Below are 22104 nucleotides of genomic sequence, written 5' to 3' on the forward strand. Positions count from 1 at the left end.
GTATATATTGTTTTTGGCAATATTGACATTTTAATGATATTGATTTTACCTATCCAGGAGCATGGGATGTTACTCCATCTTTCTAGATCTTGTTCAATTTCTTTTTTCAGTAGTTTGTAGTTTTCCTCAAATAGGTCTCCTACATTTTTGGTTAGGTTTATTCCCAGATACTTCATGTTTTTCCCTGTTATTTTGAATGGTATCTTGCTGGTTAGATCTTTTTCCAATTTGGGGCTATTAGCTTACACTATGGCTGTTGATTTTTGTTCATTAATTTTGTACCCTGCCACTCCACCGAACTCTTGTATAAGTTCTAGTAGTCTATGTGTTGAGCCTTTTGGCTCTTCCATATAAAGAATCATGTCAGCTGCATATAGTGAGAGCTTGACTTCTTCATTTCCCATTTGGATTCCTCTGATTTCTTTTTCTTGTCTTATGGCCTCAGCGAGTACTTCTAAAACTATGTTGAATAGCAGTGGAGAAAGTGGACATCCCTGTCTTGTTCCAGATTTGAGTGGGAAGGGTTCTAGTTTTTCTCCATTCAGTATGATGCTGGCATTGGGTTTTTCATATATTGCTTTGATTATATTGTGAATTTTTCCATCTATGCCTACCTTGGTTAGGGTTTTTAGCAGGAAGTTGTGCTGGATTTTGCTTTTTCTGCGTCTATTGATACTATCATGTGATTCTTGTTTTTCAGTTTTTGGATGTGGTATATCACATTTATGGATTTCCAAATGTTGAACCACCCCTGCATTTCAGGGATGAATCCTACTTGATCCAGATGAATGATCTGTCAGATGATTTTTTGAATTCTATTGGCTAGGATTTTGATGAGTATCTTAGCATCAATGTTCATCAGAGAGATAGGTCTGTAGTTTTCTTTCTCTGTAGGATCTCTGTCTGGTTTGGGGATTAAGGTGATATTGGCTTCATAGAATGAGTTTGGAAGGGTTGCTTCCTTTTCTATTGTTTGGAAGAGTTTGTAGAGGATTGGGGTTAGTTCTGTTCGGAATGTTTTGTAGAATTCTGTAGTGAAGCCATCTGGGCCTGGGCTTTTCTTTGCTGGGAGGTCTTTAATCACTGATTCAATCTCTGCTTCAGTTATGGGTTTGTTCAGGTCGTTTGTTGCCTCTGGGCTAAGTTTTGGCAGGTTGTAGAAGTCTAAGAACTTTTCCATTTCTTGGTGGTCTTCTGATTTGTTGGAGTACAGTGCTTTGTAGTAATTTCTAATTATGTTCTTAATGGTTGTAATGTCTGTTGTTATGTTGCCTTTTCCATCTTTGATGCTGTTAATTCTTGCTTTGTTTTGTTTTTTCTTTGTCAGTCGGGCCAGTGCGGTGTCTATCTTGTTTATCTTCTCAAAAAAACAGCTTTTTGATTCATTGATTTTGTGTATGGTTTTTTTTTTTATTTCTATCTGGTTGATTTCCTCCCTTGTTTTGATGATTTCTTGTTTTCTGTTGTGTGTGGGGCTCATCTGCTGCTTTTCCAATTCCTGGAGGTGTGTGTTTAGTTCCTGTATTTGGCGCTTCTCTTGGGCCTTGACATGAGCTCCAATTGCGATGAATTTACCCCGTAGCACTGCTTTGGCAGTGTCCCACAAGTTTTGGAATGTTGTGTCAGAGTGTTCATTGGTTTCCATAAATTTTTTGATCTCATCTTTAATTTCTTCCCTGACCCATTGTTCATTCAATAGCATATTGTTCAACCTCCAAGAGTTTCTGTATTTCCTTGGGCATTTTGAATTGCTGATTTCCGGTTTCATTCCGTGGTGTTCTGAGAGGGTACATGGTATGATCCCTATCTTTTTGAAGTTATTTAGATTTGCTTTGTGTCCTATCATGTGGTCGATCCTGGAGAAGGTGCCATGCACTGCTGAAAAAAAATGTATAATCTGTGGTCTTAGGATAAAAAGTTCTATAGATGTCTACTAAGTCCAATTGTTCTAATGTTTGTATGAGCTCTGTTGTTTCTTTGTTGAGTTTTTGTTTTGTTGATCTGTCTATAGTTGTTAGCGGAGTGTTAAGATCGCCCACTATTATTGTGTGTGTATCTATGTCTCCCCTTAAGTCTGTAAGTAATTGCTTCACGTAGCTAGGTGCATTGGAATTAGGTGCATATATGTTCACGATTGTAATTACTTCTTGATGGATCAATCCCTTCACCAATATATAATGTCCTTCTCTGTCCTTTTTGATGTCTGTCAGCTTGAAGTCTAGGTCATCTGAGATTAGAACAGCTACTCCAGCCTTCTTTTCTCGTCCATTGGCATGAAATGTCTTTTTCCATCCCTTCACTTTAAATTTCTTACAGGCTTTTCTGGTTAGATGTGTCTCTTGTAGGCAACAGATAGTTGGATGCTGTTTGATGATCCATTCCGTTAATCTATGCCTTTTGATTGGTGAGTTTAGGCCATTTGTGTTTAGAGATAATATTGAGAGAAATTGATTTTGGGCTGCCATGAGTGTGTGTAAGTGTGCAAGTGTGTATTTGCGATTATTAGAGTTTCTGACTGGTTGACTTTCCTTGTATGGGTTTCAGTGGGGGGGTCTTCCCATTTGCCATCTTTGATTTTGGTTTTCATTTTTTCTTTCTGGGTTTAGCACCTTCCTGAGGATATTTTCCAGGGCTGGTTTCGTGTTGATGTATTCTTCGAGTTTCTCTTTACTGTTAAAGTATTTGATTTCATTCTCAAATACAAATAAGAGCTTTGCTGGGTACATTATTCTTGGTTGGCAGTTGTTTTGTTTCAGGATTTGATAGGTTTTACCCCATTCTCTCCTTGCTTGGAGCATTTCTACTGATAGGTCGGCCGTGATTCTGATTTTCCTTCCCCTGAAAGTAATCTTATCCTTTTTTCTTACTTGTCTTAGAATAGTTTCCTTATGTTCATTTGAGGATAGCTTGAGGACCACATGTCTGGGTGACGATCTGTTTGGATCATATCTACTGGGGGTCCTTTGTCCTTCCTGGATTTGTGCTGGATTTATATTTCCGGTGTTCTGGAAGTTCTCCTGTATTATCTCATTGAGCACCCGTTGCAAGCCTGTCTCCTTTTCCACTCCTTCGGGAAGGCCTATTATTCTAATATTTGATTTTTTGAGGTTGTCTTTTGTTTCCTGTATGGACCTATTGGCTTTCTCTAGATGTCTCCAACTGCTTGATGAGCTGCTGCCTTTCATTCTGATTGTCTTCCAATTCTGATATTCTGTCCTCTGCTGTGTTCATTCTGTTGGTTAGGCTTTCAGTTTTGTGCTCTATATCGAGGATTCCCTTTTTGACTTGGTTTATTTCTGCAGTGATATGGTTTTCAAATACCTTGGACTCTTCCCAACGCTTCTCACTGTCTCTGATGAATTTCATCACTAGTTTCTTAAAGTCCTTCTCTGGTATTTCCTCTATATCTTCATCTTGCATCTCAGATATTGAGATTAGTTTTTGGTTGTATTGGGAGGGAGTGCTTGATCTTTCTTCTGGGTCATTGCTTTTTCTGATACTTCTCCTCATTGTGTTTTGCCTCCTGTTGTTTTGGGATTTTAGCGTCTGACTTTTTTGTCCACAGCCCTTGCCCTCAGTCCCCTGAAGCGCCTCCCCACTCCTCAGTAGCTCCAAGAGAGTGCAGAGGGAACCGCAGCAGGGCCGTGGACTGGGGCTCAGAAGTCCCCACACCAGCTCTGAACAGTGGAGCGGCCGCTAGAGCATCCACTGACTCCCACCGCTGGGCGTAGCCTGAGCTTCAGAGGCCGGACAACACTCAGCACAACCCCACGACCTGGGCAGAAGAGCAAGCCAGAAGGGGCGTGGCTCCCCACAGCCCTGCCCCCCCCAGGACTCTGCTTCCACTGGTTGAGAGAGTGCAATTGAGAAAGTAGCCTCTCTCAGGCAGAATCCCCTGCTGGGCCCAGCGGGAGAGGCCAAACCAGAGCCGACTCAGCTGAATTGGCGAGACTGGTTCTTCCAGCTGGAGGCCTGCCCAGAAGAGTCTGCCTGTGGTAGCTGGAGGCGGCGCCGCCCCTCTCAGTAGAGCAGCACCTGAGAGGGAATTCCGGAGCAGCACTCCCAAGCGGGAATTCCGGAGAGCAGTCTGGTGCTGAGGCCTAAGGAACTCTCCAACACAGCCCGGGGCCGGGGATCCCAAGGCTCGAGCAGCAGAGGCCCACACGGAGGAGGAAGTCCTCAGTGGGGCAACGCCCCCAAGACGGTAGAGAAAGCCAAGCTGCGCAAGTCTCCTGCGCTGCACCACTACGCCCCGGCTCCCAGACAAGTTGGAGTGTTCAGTTCTCGCACAGCTTCAGACTTGGAGAATTCCGGGGGAGAGAGGGCACTGAGCAGGGTCAGTCTCAGTATGGTTCTCTCAGGGAGCGAAAAGCCCGAAAATTTTTTCTTTTTCGCCCCTGTGGTACTCCACCTCTCTGGGTTCCTGTGCGTCCAGGAGTCACAGGTGCCCACTCCACAACAAAGCTGCTAAGCCAGGTGCCTCTAGGGGCCCGTGTTGCTTAGAGCGCCAAGCAGTCTCACAGCTTTGGTTGCTGAAAGTTCCGCCAGGAGGGGAGCGGTTGCTGCTGCTGGTAGGGGCCTTCGCAAAAGGCAACCCGTCCTGCTGTCTCCAGCCGCCCTGGGTCCTCTGGGCTTCCAGCTGATGCGCCCCTTTCCCGGGATGACTCACCACGTTTTAACCGGGTCTTTGTGTTTCCTGCGTTCCTTCTCTGGATTTCTTCCGAGTTATGTGTTTCTTCTTGGATGCTTGATGTCCAGGGAGCTTCTGGCACTCCTTCCTGTGGTTCTTTGGTCCGCAAATCTCTCTCCAGCCGCACCCTGTCTCACTTTCAGTGCTTCCCTTTCTATGCCTGTCCTCTCAGGTCGGCCATTTTTTCTGTCTTGAAATATATTTTCATTCTCACAGTATTCGAGAGTTACTTAAGAAATAAGGGTGAAGCCACGAGCGATCCTTGCCTCCTCATTTTGTTGACATTTTCCTTGCTGTGTAGAAGCTTCTTGGTTTGATGTAATTTCATGTCTATTGTTTCTTTATTCCCTGTGCTTCTATAATCATATCCATGATGGGAAACATTTAAGTGTCTCATAGTATCTTCAATATCAGGAATGTGTAACTTTTTGAAATAAAATAATGTTCTAAATCAGTTGGCACCAAATGGTGCTGTGAAGATGAAAGCAGACAATAGTTTCTGCCAGCTCTTTGTTGACAGGATGTGGAGTCAACTGGGCTGGCACAGCTTTGTGACAGCTTTATATAACACTGGTCAAAGTTCTCTCGCCTTCTTTTCATAGCATAATAACTGATACTACCAATTGTGCGGTGCTCACTCCCATCAGCAAGCTCCAGCTTGATTCAAAGTGAAGGGCTATAGTCTTCATACTGTTTATGTGTCCTAAGTAATTTAACAGTGTGAAAATAGCTTTTATTATGCTTTTACAAAAAAAAAAAAAGAAAAAACAGATGTATTGATTGGCTCTGTTATGGTGGCCTAGTGGCTAAAATCCTGGACTTGGAACCACCAGGATCCCAAGTCCCGATTCCTGGTACCAATATAGGATCTGCCTAAAAGCAGATTTACAGAGACGGGGGAGACAGAAAGATCTTCCTTCTGCTGGTTCACTCCCCAAATGGCTGAAATGGCCAGAGCTGAACCGTTGTGAACCAGAAGTTTCTGTCTGGGCTTCCTACATGGGTACAGGGTTCTAATGACCTGGGCTGTCTTCTGCTGCTTTCCAAGGTCATAAGAAAGGAGCTGCATGAGCTCGAGAAAATGGCCGACCACGGAGGGTTGATGTAAAGGGGAAGGCAGAGAGAGAGGGCCAAAAAGTGCCAGAAGAAGGAGCAAGTCTAGTTAAAAATAGTATACACAGGTGTGCGAATCCCACAGGACACTGCGGAATCAACAAGATCCACGCAATTTGGAGAATCAACCAAAAATAACAACAAATAAACCAAGAAAGCGCTCAGCGGCCGGCTCAGTCTCACCGCAGCTCGAAAACGGGTGAGTTGGAAACCCAGCGGGGGGGAAAGGCCGGCGGGAGTTTTGAACAGCCAACTTTGGGAGATCGTTGCACAAGGCCCCGCCAGTGGCGGCTGGAAACTGCAGGAGTGCTGAAACCTCTAGCACTGGTGGCGATATTAGTGACCTTGGTGGGACCCAGGCAAAGACAGGGACGGCTAAGTAACACACATTCCCACATAACGAACGCTACGGTACCGGAAAGGCGCTAGGACCCTGAAGTGCGGTAGCCGGCAGCTACCCCAGGACCACAGCTAAACTAAATTCTGGGCCAACCCAGGCCGAAGGAAAGCGGCCGTGCCTCAGACAAAAAACCAAAGCAAAACAACAACAACAAAAAAAATCCTAGGCACTGAAACCTAAGGCTGAAACCTAAGGCGCTGAAACCTGAAACCCAGAAGGGAAACAAAAACAACTCCCTGGGCCGAAGGAAAACAAAAACTTAGGCTAGCAAGACCTCAGGCCACCCACTAGGTGGCAACAGAGGTCAAGGGTGAGAATTCAGCAACACCTGGGGCCACAAGCATGAGGCGCAATAGGAGAGCCAGTGAGGTAGATGCAGCTAATCCCATCCCAAAAAGCCACCATAAAGCCTGGTCGATCGCAGAGATTACAGATGAAGAAATTGAAGACGTCTCTGATAAGGAGTTCAGGAAAATAATTATAAAACTCTTCAGAGACAATGAAAAACGATGGGACGAGCTCAAAGATTTTAAAAACCACATAATCACAGAAACAAAATCACTCAAAAACGAGATCCTGGACTTGAAGAATAAAGTTGAGAGCTTAGCCAACAGAATTACAGCAGCAGAAGACAGGATATCCGACTTAGAAGATTCCCAGAATGAAAGCAGGCAGATTATTAACCAACTAGAGTCACAACTACACAAGGCGACCAAGACGATCCAGGAGATGAATGACAACATCAAGAAGTCAAATATCAGAATCATGGGGCTCCCAGAAGGAGTGGAAAGAGAAACAGGCATACAACCAGTACTTGAGGAAATTATGCAGGAGAACTTCCAAAATACCTGGAACATGAGTCCAATCCAAATTCAGGAAGGCCAGAGGACTCCCCACAGGGTGGACCCAAAACGATCCTCCCCAAGACACGTGGTAATCAAGCTACCCTCCAATGAATACAAAGAAAGAATCCTAAGGTTAGCACGATCCAAAGAGAAGCTTACATTTAGGGGTAGGACCATCAGAATTACTGCCGACTTCTCAGAACAGACGCTCCAGGCAAGAAGGGAGTGGAACAAAATCTTTCAAGTACTGAAAGAGAACAACTGTCAACCAAGAATACTCTACCCAGCAAAGATTTCATTTGTATACGAGAACGAAACTAGATACTTCCACAGCAAAGAGAAATTAGAAGAATATGCCAACACAAAACCAACTCTACAAAATCTCCTTAGAAATGTGCTACTCCCAGAGAAAAAGGAGGCAAGCCATAAGCAAGGATGGCAATCAGGGAGATCTCAATAAAGTCCATCCACGGAAACGAGAATCAATTACCAACAACCTCAAAAACACAGGCATATGTCACGGCATAATTATAATTTCTCAATATTAACCCTCAACACAAATGGCTTAAATTCATCACTGAAAAGGCACCGATTAGCAGACTGGGTTAAAAATCAGGACCCAACTATATGCTGCTTGCAAGAAACGCATCTAACCAGAAGAAACTTCAGGAAACTCAAAGTGAAAGGATGGAAACAAATATTCCATGCCAATGGACAAGAAAAAAAGGCTGGCGTGGCAGTCCTATTCTCAGATGATACGGACTTCAAAGTAACAAACGTCAAAAAGGACAGGGAAGGGCACTACATCCTCTTGAAAGGGAGGCTCCAACAAGAACCAATCGCAATTCTTAACATATATGCTCCTAGCCCGGATGCACCCAGCTATGTGAAACAACTACTTTTGGACTTAAAGGGAGACATAGATGAACATACGATAATTCTGGGAGATCTGAACACCCCACTAACACCAATAGATAGATCAACGCAGCAAAAGCTCAACAGAGAAGCCACAGAACTCACACAAACAATAGAACAACTGGACCTAGTAGACATCTATAGAATATTTCATCCTAAGGCCACAGACTACAACTTCTTCTCAGCAGTGCATGGTACCTTCTCCAGGATAGACCACATAATAGGACACAAAGCAAGTTTAACTAACTACAAAAATATCAGAATCATACCATGTACCTTCTCAGACCATCACGGAGTGAAACTGGAAATCAACAACTCAAAATGTCCCAGGAAACATGTAAACTCCTGGAGGCTGAACAATATGCTACTAAACGAACAATGGGTTAGAGAAGAAATTAAAGACGAGATCAAAAAATTTATGGAAACCAACGAAAACCCAGATACAAATGTCCAAAACTTATGGGACACCGCCAAAGCAGTGTTACGTGGTAAGTTTATTGCAATTAGCGCGCACGTCAAAGCTCAAGAAAGGCAACAAATGCAGGAATTAAGCACACACCTCCAGGAACTGGAAAAGCAACAGCAGAAGGACCCCACAAACAAGAGGAAACAAGAAATTATCAAAACAAGACAAGAACTAAATCAGAAAGAAATTAAAAAAACCATTCAGAAAATAAATGAATCAAAAAGCTGGTTCTTTGAGAGGATAAACAAAATAGATACCCCACTGGCCCGACTGACAAAGAAAAAACAAGACAAAGCAAGAATTAGCAGCATCAAAGATGAAAAAGGCAACATAACAACAGACACTACTACCATTAAGGAAATAATTAGAAATTATTACAAAGAACTATATGCCAACAAATCCGATAACCACTTGGAAATGGAAAGATTCTTAGAATCCCACCACTTACCAAAACTCACCCCAGAAGCAACAGAAGACCTGAATAAACCCATTACCGAATCAGAAATAGAATCAGTGATTAAAGAGCTCCCAACAAAGAAAAGCCCAGGCCCAGATGGTTTTACCACAGAATTCTACAAAATATTCCAACCAGAGCTAACCCCAATCCTTTACAAGCTCTTCAAAACAATAGAAAAGGAAGCAGTTCTTCCAAACTCATTCTATGAAGCCAATGTCACCTTAATCCCCAAACCGAACAGAGAATTAACAGAGAAGGAAAACTACAGACCGATCTCCCTGATGAACGTTGACGCTAAGATTCTCAACAAAATCCTAGCCAATAGAATACAAAAAAACATCAGACAGATCATCCATCCAGACCAAGTAGGTTTCATCCAGGGAATGCAGGGATGGTTCAACATAAGAAAATCCATAAATGTGATACATCACATCCAAAAACTGAAAAACAAAAACCATATAATAGTATCAATAGATGCAGAAAAAGCCTTCGACAAAATTAAACACCACTTCATGTTAAAAACCCTAACCAGGGTGGGGATAGAAGGAACAATCCACAACATAATCAAAGCAATATATGAAAAACCCAATGCCAGCATCATACTAAATGGAGAAAAACTGGATCCCTTCCCACTGAGATCTGGAACAAGACAAGGCTGCCCACTATCACCACTGCTATTCAATATAGTCCTAGAGGTACTTGCAGAAGCCATAAGACAAGACAAAGAAATCAAAGGAATCCAAATTGGAAATGAAGAAGTCAAGCTCTCACTATTCGCAGACGACATGATTCTCTACATAGAAGAACCAAAAAACTCAATACAAAGACTCCTAGAACTCATACGAGAATTTGGCAGAGTGGCAGGATACAAAATTAATGAACAAAAATCAATAGCCATGGTGTATGCAAATGGCCGCAAGATGGAAGAAGATCTAACCAACAAGCTACCATTCAAAATAACAGAGAAAAGTATGAAATATCTGGGAATAAATTTAACCAAAAGCGTAGAGGACCTTTATGAAGAAAATTACAAAACACTCAAAAAACAAATAGAACAAGACCTCGAAAGATGGAACAACATCCCATGCTCCTGGATAGGCAAAATTAATATCATCAAAATGTCTATATTGCCAAAAGCAATATACACATTCAATGCAATCCCAATCAAATTACCCACAGCATTCTTCATCGAACTGGAAAAAATGATACACAGATTCATCTGGAAACACAAAAAACCACGAATAGCCAGAACCACTCTGAAGAACAGACACTTAACAGGGGGAATCACAGTACCGGATCTATGGACATACTATAGGGCAGTGGTCATCAAAACAGCCTGGTACTGGCACAAAGATAGAGAGGAAGATCAGTGGAGCAGAATAGAAACAACAGATGGAAACCCACACAGATACAGTCAATTAATCTTCGACAAAAAGACAGACAACAACCCAAGCAAATGGAAAGGTCTGTTCAATAAATGCTGTTGGGACAACTGGTTGATAGCCTGCAGAAACAAAAAGATAGACCCACATCTCTCACCATACACCAAGATCGAATCTAAATGGATAAAAGACCTAAACCTACATCCAGAAACCTTCAAACTTTTGGAAGAAAATGTTGGAAACACCCTGGAACACTTAGGGGTAGGCCCTCACTTCCTAAAAAAGACTCCAAATGCAGTAGAAATCGAGACCAAAATAAACAATTGGGACCTCATCAAACTAAGAAGCTTCTGTACAGCTAGAGAAACAATCAACAAAGTAAAAAGGCAACCTACAGAATGGGAGAAGATCTTTGCACACTACATAGGAGATAGAGGGCTAATCTCCAGAATATACAAAGAGCTACAGAGAAACCAAAACAACAGAACAAACAAACTGCTCAAGAAATGGGCACGGGAAATGGGCAGACATTTCACAAAAGAACAAACCCAAATGGCAAACAAGCATATGAAAAAATGCTCAAGTTCCTTGGCAATAAGGGAAATCCAAATGAAGACAACAATGAGGTACCACCTAACTCCAGTAAGGATGGCACACATACATAATACCACCAACACTTGCTGGCGAGGCTGTGGGGAAAAGGGAACCCTTCTCCACTGCTGGTGGGACTGCAGACTTGTACAGCCTCTATGGGAATCAGTTTGGCGAATATTCAAACAACTGAAAATCAGCATACCATATGATCCAGCAATAGCACTCCTAGGAATATATCCAAAAGATCTCCTACACAAGAAACCAACATGCACGCCTATGTTCATAGCAGCACTATCTACAATCGCAAAAACCTGGAAGCAGCCAAAATGCCCATCAATAGAAGACTGGATAAGAAAGCTATGGTTCATCTACTCTATGGAATACTACTCAGCTATTAAAAAAAACGAAATGCAGTTCTTTGTGGACAAATGGGCCCGACTGGAATCCATCATGCTAAGAGAAATGAACCAATCCCAAAAGGTTAAATACCACATGTTCGCCTTAATCTGAGATGAAAAGATGACAACTTGAAAGATAGTACCTGTATATTGTAATATTAGTGCAATCTCTAACAACCTGTATCCAATGCAATAAGATAATGCGATATAATCTATAAACCAACAATTAATGTCAGAATACTTAAGATCTACATCAAAAAAGTGTAAAACCTACTATACCCTCAATACGCTATGTTAACCGGTAATGGGGAGGGAGTGCAGGGAAATCTTTCAGGACCATAAAAAGAGTGAGAAAAAAGTACAATATAGCTTATCAAGGTCAAATCTGGTATTTCATAGATAACAGACTCAATGCGGCACTAAACAACAATAAAACTACTATACCAATGCATGAGGGGGGAATCGGGTGCGATCCTAACAACCTCTTAACAGGAGGTCATGTGCGTGGAGCAGGGGGGCTCTCCAGAGTGGAACAGGTGGTAAGGAGGAAGCTTGGATCCCAACCATGAAGACTCCCAGATCTTCAACATAAACTACTAATACGAGCAACAAGGACTATACCCCAACTGCCAAGGAGGCCACAGGGAATGGGATGCCCTCGGAGGCCGAGTACTTTGAGGTCACCCACCCCCAACTGGAGCTCCCGCAGGGGATGGAAGAAGTCCAAACACTACCGCATAGAAACCAACGTCATCGGAAAGACAGCCAGAAGCCCTGAGCGGTCAGCAGACACAGAAGAACAATTAATGTCCTTCAGGACCAGGGAGGAGAGCTTTCTCTGGTCCGAGCCTGGCTCCACCTCTGGACCCCCGCCCTCCCTCGCAGTGACCATCGGGATCGCTTCGAAAACCCCTCACAGCAAACAAACAATCATACAAACTAAAAAAAAAAAAAAAAAAAAAAAAAAAAACCCTAAAATAAATAGACAAACAACAGAAAGTAGAGCTTGAAATCTGACAGGAAAGAGCTGGCATGGATTGGCTCATGCCTTGCTGGGTGGGACACAAAGATTGGTCACTCCTCACCATGGTGTTGAGGATTTCCCTGCACACCCCCCCCCAAAAAAAAAAAATGTTCTGCACCTTAAATGTCGACAAATATCTTGTTAGAGTTACAGGCCAGTCTGGATTATCCCAAAATCTGCCAAGATCAACAAAATTATACTTCAACACAACAAATGGCTAAATACTAAAATGAAATAGACATGAGACAGCTGAATGGTACCCTGTGGCCTTTTTGGGGTATATAGCAGCCGGTCCGGTCCTGTATATAAACTAAAATTGAGATGTCAATGAGCTAATCATAGGTTGTGGTTAGGACTTGTTTTTTTTTTGTTATTTTGTTCTTTGTTTTTTTTTTTTTTTCTTCTTTAACATACTGGTTACTCAAAACTATGTCAATTCCATAATATTGCAAATTGCTGTTGATGTTATATTGGGACTCTTAATTGACTGTGATGATATTATACCAGCTCTGACTTCGGACCAGAAATGGTCTCCCCAAGAAACTGTTCAACCCATCTGGACAATAAGTAGCTGGACTCCATGCTTAATATATGTTTGCAAGGAAAGAATCTTGATTGAATTTGAACTGTAATGCTGCATCAAGGTGGAGGAATCCACCAGGGGGGAGGGGAGGGGGGAGGGGGAGGGGGATTCCCAAAGCCTATGAAACTGTCATATAATGCTAAATATTAATTAAAAATTTAAAAAAAAAATCAATGCAATATTAGGGCCAAAAGGAAAACAGTAATTAAATGTTTGACATTTACATTGTCTGTGGATAAAATATAAGGGATAAACAATTGGATCGACTTAACAGATTTTTTATTTAGTTGAAACAAAAATCTTGTGAACTAAAAAAAAAAAAAAAAAAAAAGAAATAAAGGAAAAGAAAAAAAAAAAAAAAAAAAAAAGAAAGGAGCTGCATTGGAAAAAGGGACACAGGGACTCAAACTGGTGTCCATATGGGATGCCAGCACCACAGGTGGAAGATTAGCCTCTGAAGTCACTATACCAGCCCCTATGCTTCTACTTACAAAATGTTATCACAATTACTTCTGGAATTTTAATTAACATAAAGGCAGATTTTATGCATTCTGATTCTGTAGTTCTAGGAATATAGATATACTTTTGTCACTCCCCTGCTACCCATGCCAATCCCCCTCTATTATTAAGTTTTTTTCAAGACGTAATATTAATCCGCTCTGTATTTACAGATTTAATCCATTTCTAATAAACAAGTAAAATGTAAGAAGATCTGAGTTCCATATGAACATAAAAAATGCTTACAATGACAGTCATATCCCTACATGACCATTTTATTTCTCTGTGTTTTTTTGTGTGAATTGCCATTTGTGATAGAAAATATATTTTTTATTGAGATTGCCTTGTTTCACTAAATAAAATGATTTGCAGTTGAATTAATTTTGTTGCAAAATTTTTTTACAGCTGAGTAATATTTTAGACTATGTATGTATACTCATTCTCATTTTCCAGTCATCAGCTAATGGCATATGGATTGAGTTGTTACCAGCTATTTCATATGTATTTTCAGATATTTGAGGAGATCCCATTCTGCCTTCCATAGCAGTTGTATTAGATTACATTTCCACCAACAGTGGGTTAGAGTACCTTTCCCCCACATGCTTTTCTGCATATATTTATTTATTTATTTTGTTCTTAGATTATACCATTCTGACTGGCGTCAGGTGATGATTCTTTGTGGTTGTAACTGTGTTCCCTTGATGCCTAGTGAACCTGAGAATGTTTTCATATGTCCATTGGCCATTTGAATTTCATCCTTTGAAACTTGTCTATTCATGTTTTCCCATTTGCTAACTAAGTAGTTTTTTCTGTTGTTGCGTCTCCTGAACTCTTATAGATCCCAGATATTGATCTTTTACCATTGCATAGTCTGCAAATATTTTTCTGTTATGTTAGTTTCACCTGGACAGGATGAGTAAAAGACCCCCAAAGACATTCAGAACTCTTTGCTCTTGATATTTTCAAATGCTTCTAGTCCTTGTCTTTCCCAGGGAGAGACGGTTCTGGTCGAAGCATGCCATTTCTACATGTCCACAAAAAGGCGCCTTGTGTTGTAAAGACATGGCCATAGCAGAACTAAGGAGAGGACTTGTGCACAATTAGATGTCATTGGGTCTTTCTCAGCCACGTCCTTCAGCATGCTTTGGTGAACCAAGGCAGAGACTGAGCTCAGCTCTTATGAATTCTGGGTCATATTTGGGACCCAAGGTCAGTTACTGTGAGGCTGAGAGAATTCAGTATAGCCAGGTGGGAATCTCAGGAGCTTGGGGACTTCCTCATCGCTACCATCCATCTTAGTTACGGCTGATGCAGAAAGAGGTTGTCCCTGGAGTCCTCAGTAGAGTGGTCAGGGACCCTTCTTCCCCTGTGGGACCTGACCTGGCCATGTCTGGTTGGGGAACGCTTCAGAGCTGAAGGTTCCAAGAACCAGCGTACACGTGCTGGTTGCATCCTGTAGCCAGTCGGCCTTCACCCCTGCTGGAGCGTAAAAGTCTAGCCAAGCAGAACCATGACTGGGGCAGGACCGGTCTTTCGTGCTTCCGGCTTGTCCTCTGCTCGGTGGAGCACAGGTGTAAGGGACAGAGTTGGCGAGGATGAGACCAAGCACAGGTCCACATGCAGCAAGTCCACACGGGTGCGAACTTAGGGGAGCGCTGGTACATGGTTTGTGATGGAGTCCAGATAGGGCACCTTGGCATAGACTTGTGGGTGTGGTTGAGGCCAGGTGTGGCCAAGCTGAGTATGCTCAATCTCTGCTCCTGACTGTCCTGCCCCACTCTGCTTCCCGCCAGAGACCCTTCTGGAGCACCCAGAGTCACATCCCACAGGCCCTACACAGCACTGGTGGCCAAAGACCAGGATCCTGCAGACAGGAACCCATTTGGACCTGTCGGCACAGAAGCCTCCAAGAGCAGCAGGCAGCCGCCTGGAAAGACTGCAGGGATCCCCAGGTGGCCTTTGCTGAGGGAAAATGAGATGGAACCTTTTATAAGAACATAAACAGCTGCTGTAGAGAGGAGTGGCTCCCTGCACAGCCATGTTTGTGCTGCTTCAAGCCCGCGTTCTACAACAGGAATTACAGAGCTTTCATAAGGAAATGCCTGAGATTGGGATGTGGATTTATTGGACTGAGGTTTCTGCATGAAAGTAATTCATTCATAAACATCCAGCTTGATATTATTTAAACAAAGAACTCGCTGATCCTCTGGTTTAACTTCAGAGCTGGTGTGTGCACTTACACTGCATGGTGATCGTTATGGGAACTTTCAGGATCATGTCTTTCCAGGTACAGTCTCAGATTTAGGACAAAACAACATGTGGGCCAAGCACGCGGTCTCCACGCGGGTTCAGGGTCCCAAGCCTTTGGGTCGTCCTCAGCTGCTTTCCCAGGCCACAAGCAGGGAGTTAGATGGGACGCGGGGCTGCCAGGATTAGAACCTGCACCCATATGGGATTCTGGTGTGTTCAAGTGAGGACTGCAGCCACTAGGCTACTGCGCTGGCTCTGGTTTTATTTTTAAATGTCAGTGTTCCTGATGTGTTAGGGACACAGAAGGTTTGCAACACTCAAAACTATGGTTGATGCTTCCAGGAACTGAGGTTCAACTCAATTAACCAAGATAAAAAGAACAGGAACAGTCTGAAATGGAGACAATGAAGCAACCTGACGGGCTCTGAGAAAATCCCTTCCTTCTTTCATTGCACATTAATGGGGACCTAAGGAGTAAAGGGCACTGCTCAGCTCCCTCAAGATTCATCACTGTCTCCACAGGAGAAAGGTCCATGCTTTGTTCCCACAAGCCCACCTGACTGCCTCCCTCCCTACTTCTGTTGAGTACCACCATGATCTTCCTTGCTCCATCCCTGTATCTTCTGAGCCCCTAATTTTTGTCTATGATCCTGACATATTGATCACCTTATGACATGTGAAACAGGTTACATGTAGGGAAGGAGATTGTCATCAGTCACAAGGTGATAGGGAGATAATGCAGAAGGACAAAAGCTGGAAGAAGGACCCAGCATCATAGCCTAGTGGCTAAAGTCCTTGCCTTACACACGCCGAGATCCCATGTACGAGCTGGTTCATAACCTAGCTGCTTTATTTCCCATCCAGCTCCCTGCTTGTGGCCTGGGAAAGCAGTTGAGGACGGCCCAAAGCCTTGGGACCCTGCACCCATGTGGGAGACCCGGAAGAAGTTCCAGGTTTTGGATTGGCTCAGTTCCTGCCATTGTGGCCATTTGGGGAGTGAATGAACAGATGGGAGATCTTCCTTTCTGCCTCTCCTTCTCTGTAATCTGGTTTTCCAAGAAATAATTCTTTTTCTAAAGCTGGAGGAGATGACACAGATACAAGATGCGGCAAGGGTTGCCATCATGGAGGGCTGAATGGGATATGAAAAGCATTGCCTGGAGGCACCTAGGAAACAGGATTTTGCAATAACATGAGTGAGAGGAAAGGATGAGGAACCAGGGTAGCACATAAAGTCAAGAAATTGCAACCTGGAAACTCTTGAAAATGACACCAGTAGGTATAGCTGACGGATTTATGAGATGTGTAAAAAAAAAAAAACTGCCTTAAGAATGGAAAACTAGGGCCCAGCACAATAGCATAGTGGTTAAGGTCCTTGCCTTGTATGCCTGGCATCCTGTATGGTCGCTGGTTCTAGTCCCGGCAGTCCTGCTTCCCATCCAGCTCCCTTCTTGTGGCCTGGGAAAGCAGTCGAGGACGGCCCAAAGCCTTGGGACCCTGTACCCATGTGGGAGACCTGGAGGAAGCTCCTGGCTTTGGATTGGCTCAGCTCCAGCCGTTGCAGCCACTTGGGGTATGAATCATCGGATGGAGGATCTTCCTATCTGCTTTTCCAATAAAATAAATAAATCTTAAAACAAATGAATGGAGAACTAGGAAGAATGCAGGGTCATGCCTTGAGCATGTGATGCAGAGAAGGAGGAAAATCAGGTGCTCAGGCTCAGACGTGGTTGGTGTAGGATACCTGCGGCACACCCAAGATAAAACCAGTATCAGGTGGGTTGATATTAAACTACATACCAGTGAGTTGAAGATGCAGAGACATTTAGAGGTCATTAGTTTCTAGCTGGTGTGAATTTGCGTAAGGCCAAGTAGGATGTGGGATTTCAAGAGGGGGGACTGAGACCATCCAGGTCTTCTGAGGTCTTGGCCACACCTTCAGGTGGGCGGTACCAGCATTGCCCACCCATTTTCTAATTAATGAAGAGACCACCAATGGAGAACATCTTACCTGTAGGTTCCCCGCCCAACAAGGAGGGGTCAAGGAAGGCTTAAAATCCTGGGACACTTCCAATGACCCCTTTGGTGTCTCTCCCTCCTTCCTCTTACGAGAGGCACCCCACCTCCGGGCTCTTCGGAGGTGCTTTCCTCTTCCTCTCCTTTCTCTGCTCACCTGGTCCCTTCACAAATAAACTTTTCTGTTTGCAACAGAAAAAGAAAAAAAAAAAAGAAAAAACAAAGCAGCATGTAAATGGGAAGTGGATAAAAGAGACGATTCAGAACAAAAGATGAGAGAATGTGAGAACACAAGAACAGAAACTATCCAAACCAGACTGAACGTGTTGGGAAGAATTGGACTGAGCTTGAGGGTGAGGTGCAGGAACACCAAGAATCTCACTGCCTATTTCATTACAGTCTCTGAAAATAGGTGCTGGTAACTGGAAGAAGTATTTGAAGAAATATTGCTGATATGTTTAAAAAAATTTTTTTGGATGAAAAGTATTATTCTCCAGATTCCAGGAGCTCATTGGACCCTAAGCACAGAGGAAAAGAAAATAAGTTACGCCAAGAAAATTGCACGAAACCAGATATTAAGGTGGAACCTTAAAGCACTAGAAAAGGCCGTATCACGTAGAATCAAATCCAAGAACACACACCAATTATTAAGTTAAATGAAAATGTGCTGTTGTAAATTTAAGGGGGAAAAGGGAAGGAGGGGTGATGTGGGGTGGGTAATGTCACTGTGCTTGTAAGCTTGTATTGTGGAATTTGTGAAATTTAGTCACTTTACATAATGCATAATTTTTCTAAAACACCAAGGTTGACATTTTGAGATTCAGTTACTGTTAACAGTCTTGGTTTATGCTCTTGAGCAATAGTAGGGCTTTAAAAATTTATATTTAAATGTTTGTTACATAGGTGAGGAATTTGCAGCCCCATGCAGGTCTCTGCGTGAGAGTATGGGATGGGGGAGGACAGTGGATGAGGGAACAGATCCTGCCCTCCCTCCTGTGAGGAAAGGAGAAAATGCTGCACCACTCCTTGCTGTCAGATCTCATCAGCACCGGGGGACAGAGAGGGTCCCCTGGTTTTGTCCCAGGGACCCTGGTGGGAGAAGAATGTCCTGAGGGTGTTACCTGGGTAGTCTCGATTGTTCTGAGATGGTGTTGGCTTCCTTGCACCAGGTACGAGCTGCCACTTCCCATATTGCAGGCTGTCTAAGTTTTGGTATGTCTTTAGCCTTAGGTGCTTGGTGGAGACTTTGGCCTATTGCATTATTCAGCCTGTTGTTCTTTCCATATTTTTGGCGAGGCACTCAAGGTTCTTTGTTGAAACAGAGAGGCCAGCTGTCCTATCTTTTGTGTGTGTCCCAATAATGTTGTCCATTCTTACATGGAGTCAGCAATGGGAGCAGCCTAGTCCCACAGCATGTAATTGGAGATCAGATGTCTGTGTTCTTCCCTGAGGTTGGGGATTGGGTGGAGTGAACCCACTGGATGGACTCATAAAAGCCCCTACTGAGTCCATCCGCAGTACCAGCTCTGATGTGTGCCAGTGGGAGCTGCAACAGAACCCAGACAGCTCCACTCCCTGACCTGGCCCCCATGTATGCCAGTAGATGCTGTGGCCCAGCCAGGCCCCGCCCACACTCAGGCCCAATCCCTACTTGCGCTGACAGGTGCTGCAGCTCAGCAGGGAGATCCTAAGGACACAGGCCTACCCCCAGAACTGGCCAGCCCACCCCAAGCCCCAACTCTTCAGTAAAAGGCAAAAGATTTATTCAATCTGAAAAGAAGTTGTTCAGAGTATAAACCTCAACTTTTATACTGGTGGGTGCTGCAGCATAGCTGGGGAGAACCTTGAGGACCCCTTCCCGGCCCACCCCAGTCTCAGTTCTCATATGTGCATATGGGTACAACAGCCTAGCCCTGCCCTGCCAGCCCACCTGAAGCCTCAGCTCTCGCACACCAGCGGGTGTTGCAGTCAGCCCCAGCCATGCCCAGATCTAGCACTTTCTTGTTAACCACAGGTGCTGGCGCCTGAGGAAACCCCTGAGGCCCACTTCAAGGCCTGCTCCCAAAACTGACTCTCACAATTGCCAATAGGTGCTGCAGCCTGGCCGAACCCACTCCTGGTTCTAACACATCAGGTCAGGCGCTATGGCCTCGCCTCACCTGCCCTCTAACCTAGCTCTCATGTGCACATCAGGTGCTACTGCCTTGACCCAATAGAAGCTTCAACCTAGCCTAGTTTAGCCCATCCCCAACCCTGGCCCTTACCTGTGTTGGTGAGTGCTGTGGCATATGGCTCCCACAAGTTCTGGCGGCAGATGCCACAGCATAGTCCAGCCTGGCCTGCCCCTAGTCCCACCTCTCGCACTCCAGGGGGATGCTGAGGCCCAGCCCAGCACATCCCACTCCTAGTCCCAACACTCACTGATAGGAGTGCTGACCTAGTCAGGGTGACCTCAAAGAATCCCTACCACACAACTATCACAGACACCAGTGAGTGCTGTAACCTAGCTGGCCTGGTCCAGCCCCAGTTCTTGTGTATGCGTGCATTGGCCCAAACCAGGAAGGCCCCCTAGAAGTCATTTCATTCATGTCAAACAAGCCCAAGGTGGCCTGCATTTCAACCCATCCCCACTCCTCCAACCCCTAACAATTCATACACACACCCCCCATAGCAGCAGTGATGGTGAATGAATGGGTGTCCCTGGATAGCATCAGGAGCATGGTGGCACTGTAGGCACAACACCCTTCCCCAAAATATTTAGGAAAACAATAGAAAAAAAACCAGAATACACAACTATGCTGGCACATTGATATAGTTAGCAGAGCTGGCATTAACCAGACCCAGAGTGTGTGCCAGCCTTTGCTTGCTCTTCCCACAACAGTGTAACACTTGCCTAGGAACATGGCAACCTAGGCCACTGCCTACAGCCGGGGATTGTTTCCTTCTTATTTTCTATGTGTTGAAATCTTTCCTTCCTTATGGAATGTTAAGCCTATAATTGTCAAGTGAAATGAAGATATGCCATTGGAAAATATGCCTATTGGAAAGAACCCAAGTCATGGAAGGAATAAACTAAAGTTCTGAAAAGAAACCACTGGATTTCCTCATACATCCAAACTATCCTTCAAAATAAGACAAACTGATAATGCTGCAGACTGAACCCAATGCGACGCTGCATGAGCAATTAGTCTACCCACAAGCCATGCTAGAGGAAAACCCTCAAGCAGAAATGTAACATGGAAATCTGTGTCTGCACAGACCAAGGACGAGATAGATCTAAACTGACTTGCTCTTCAGACCCATACTGAGGGGGTGTGCACACTCATCCTGGCTCTGATCCACATCCCAGAGGAACCATGAGACACTCCCCAGTGCAGTGTTTGTTAAACACTTTTCAGCAGTAGTGAGCTTTTCTTTTCATTGCTCGTTTGCTACTAAGTTGTTGGGGGCTGTCATAATTCTGACAATTTTGAACACATAATGTGTTTAGTATTTCCATTTTTGCCTATGGTGAGTGATATTGGAGCACTGGGAATCTGGACCCAGTGCAGTAACTGACCTTGTTGGGCAGGAGCTGACTGTGTGCCCCACTGACTTGCCAGGACCCCCTCTGGCTTCCCTGCCTAGCATCTGCTCTTCAGACCTCAGGTAACTCCAATCTGTGCTGCCCACGAAGCATCTTCTAACTAGAAGACTGGCTCCCTGCTGCCTTTCCATTGCCATTGAGTCTAGCAAGAAGGGGATCCCTCTCCAAAAGTTTGGGCTGGAAGTGCTTCAGGCTGCCAGGCCTGCTACCTTCATGTTAGGGCACAGGGAGCTCTTTGGTAGTGCCCTTACTTCTGCCATGAACTTCTGTGTCAGGGAGAAAAGGGTCAGATGACATGTCAGGCCCCAAATTGCAGCCCATTAGGAAAAAAAAAGGAGCGTTAGCTCATGCTAACCCACATGTGGTGCCACACATGTAGTATGAGCCAGGGAAATTGAACCTGCTAAACAGCATCACTCAGCTGCCTGAAACGATGAGTTTTCATACTAAGAGGGTACATAGTTGGGCTCCTAGACACCAAAATAGCTGCCAATCTGATACCAAAGGCCAACTGTGTCCCTTCCGAATCCCTGGCCTGTGTTCAAGGCCTTGCTTTGGGCTGTCTCCCAGGCTCAGATTATAGAGATTCTAGACTAAGCATAGCAGGGACTGACAGACCTTTGGATGGACAGACACTGGAATGGCCTGTCAAGAAGCTGGAAATTGGTGACTCCAGACCCTGCCTCATGTGTTCCAGAGACTGTTGTGAAATGTCATATGCTCCTCATGCTTTTTTCCTCCATTCAACCAAGCCCTGACCCCTGTGTGGCTTGGGAACAGCAAAACCTATTAAATGCTTGAGACCTGGACCTCTGGCTGAAGATGGAGGAGACAGCAGTGCCAATGGCCTCACCTGACTACCGTCAGGAACTGATGTTCTGCAGATC

Source organism: Ochotona princeps, chromosome 12 (assembly GCF_030435755.1).
Source record: "Ochotona princeps isolate mOchPri1 chromosome 12, mOchPri1.hap1, whole genome shotgun sequence".
In the NCBI taxonomy this organism is placed as follows: domain Eukaryota; kingdom Metazoa; phylum Chordata; class Mammalia; order Lagomorpha; family Ochotonidae; genus Ochotona; species Ochotona princeps.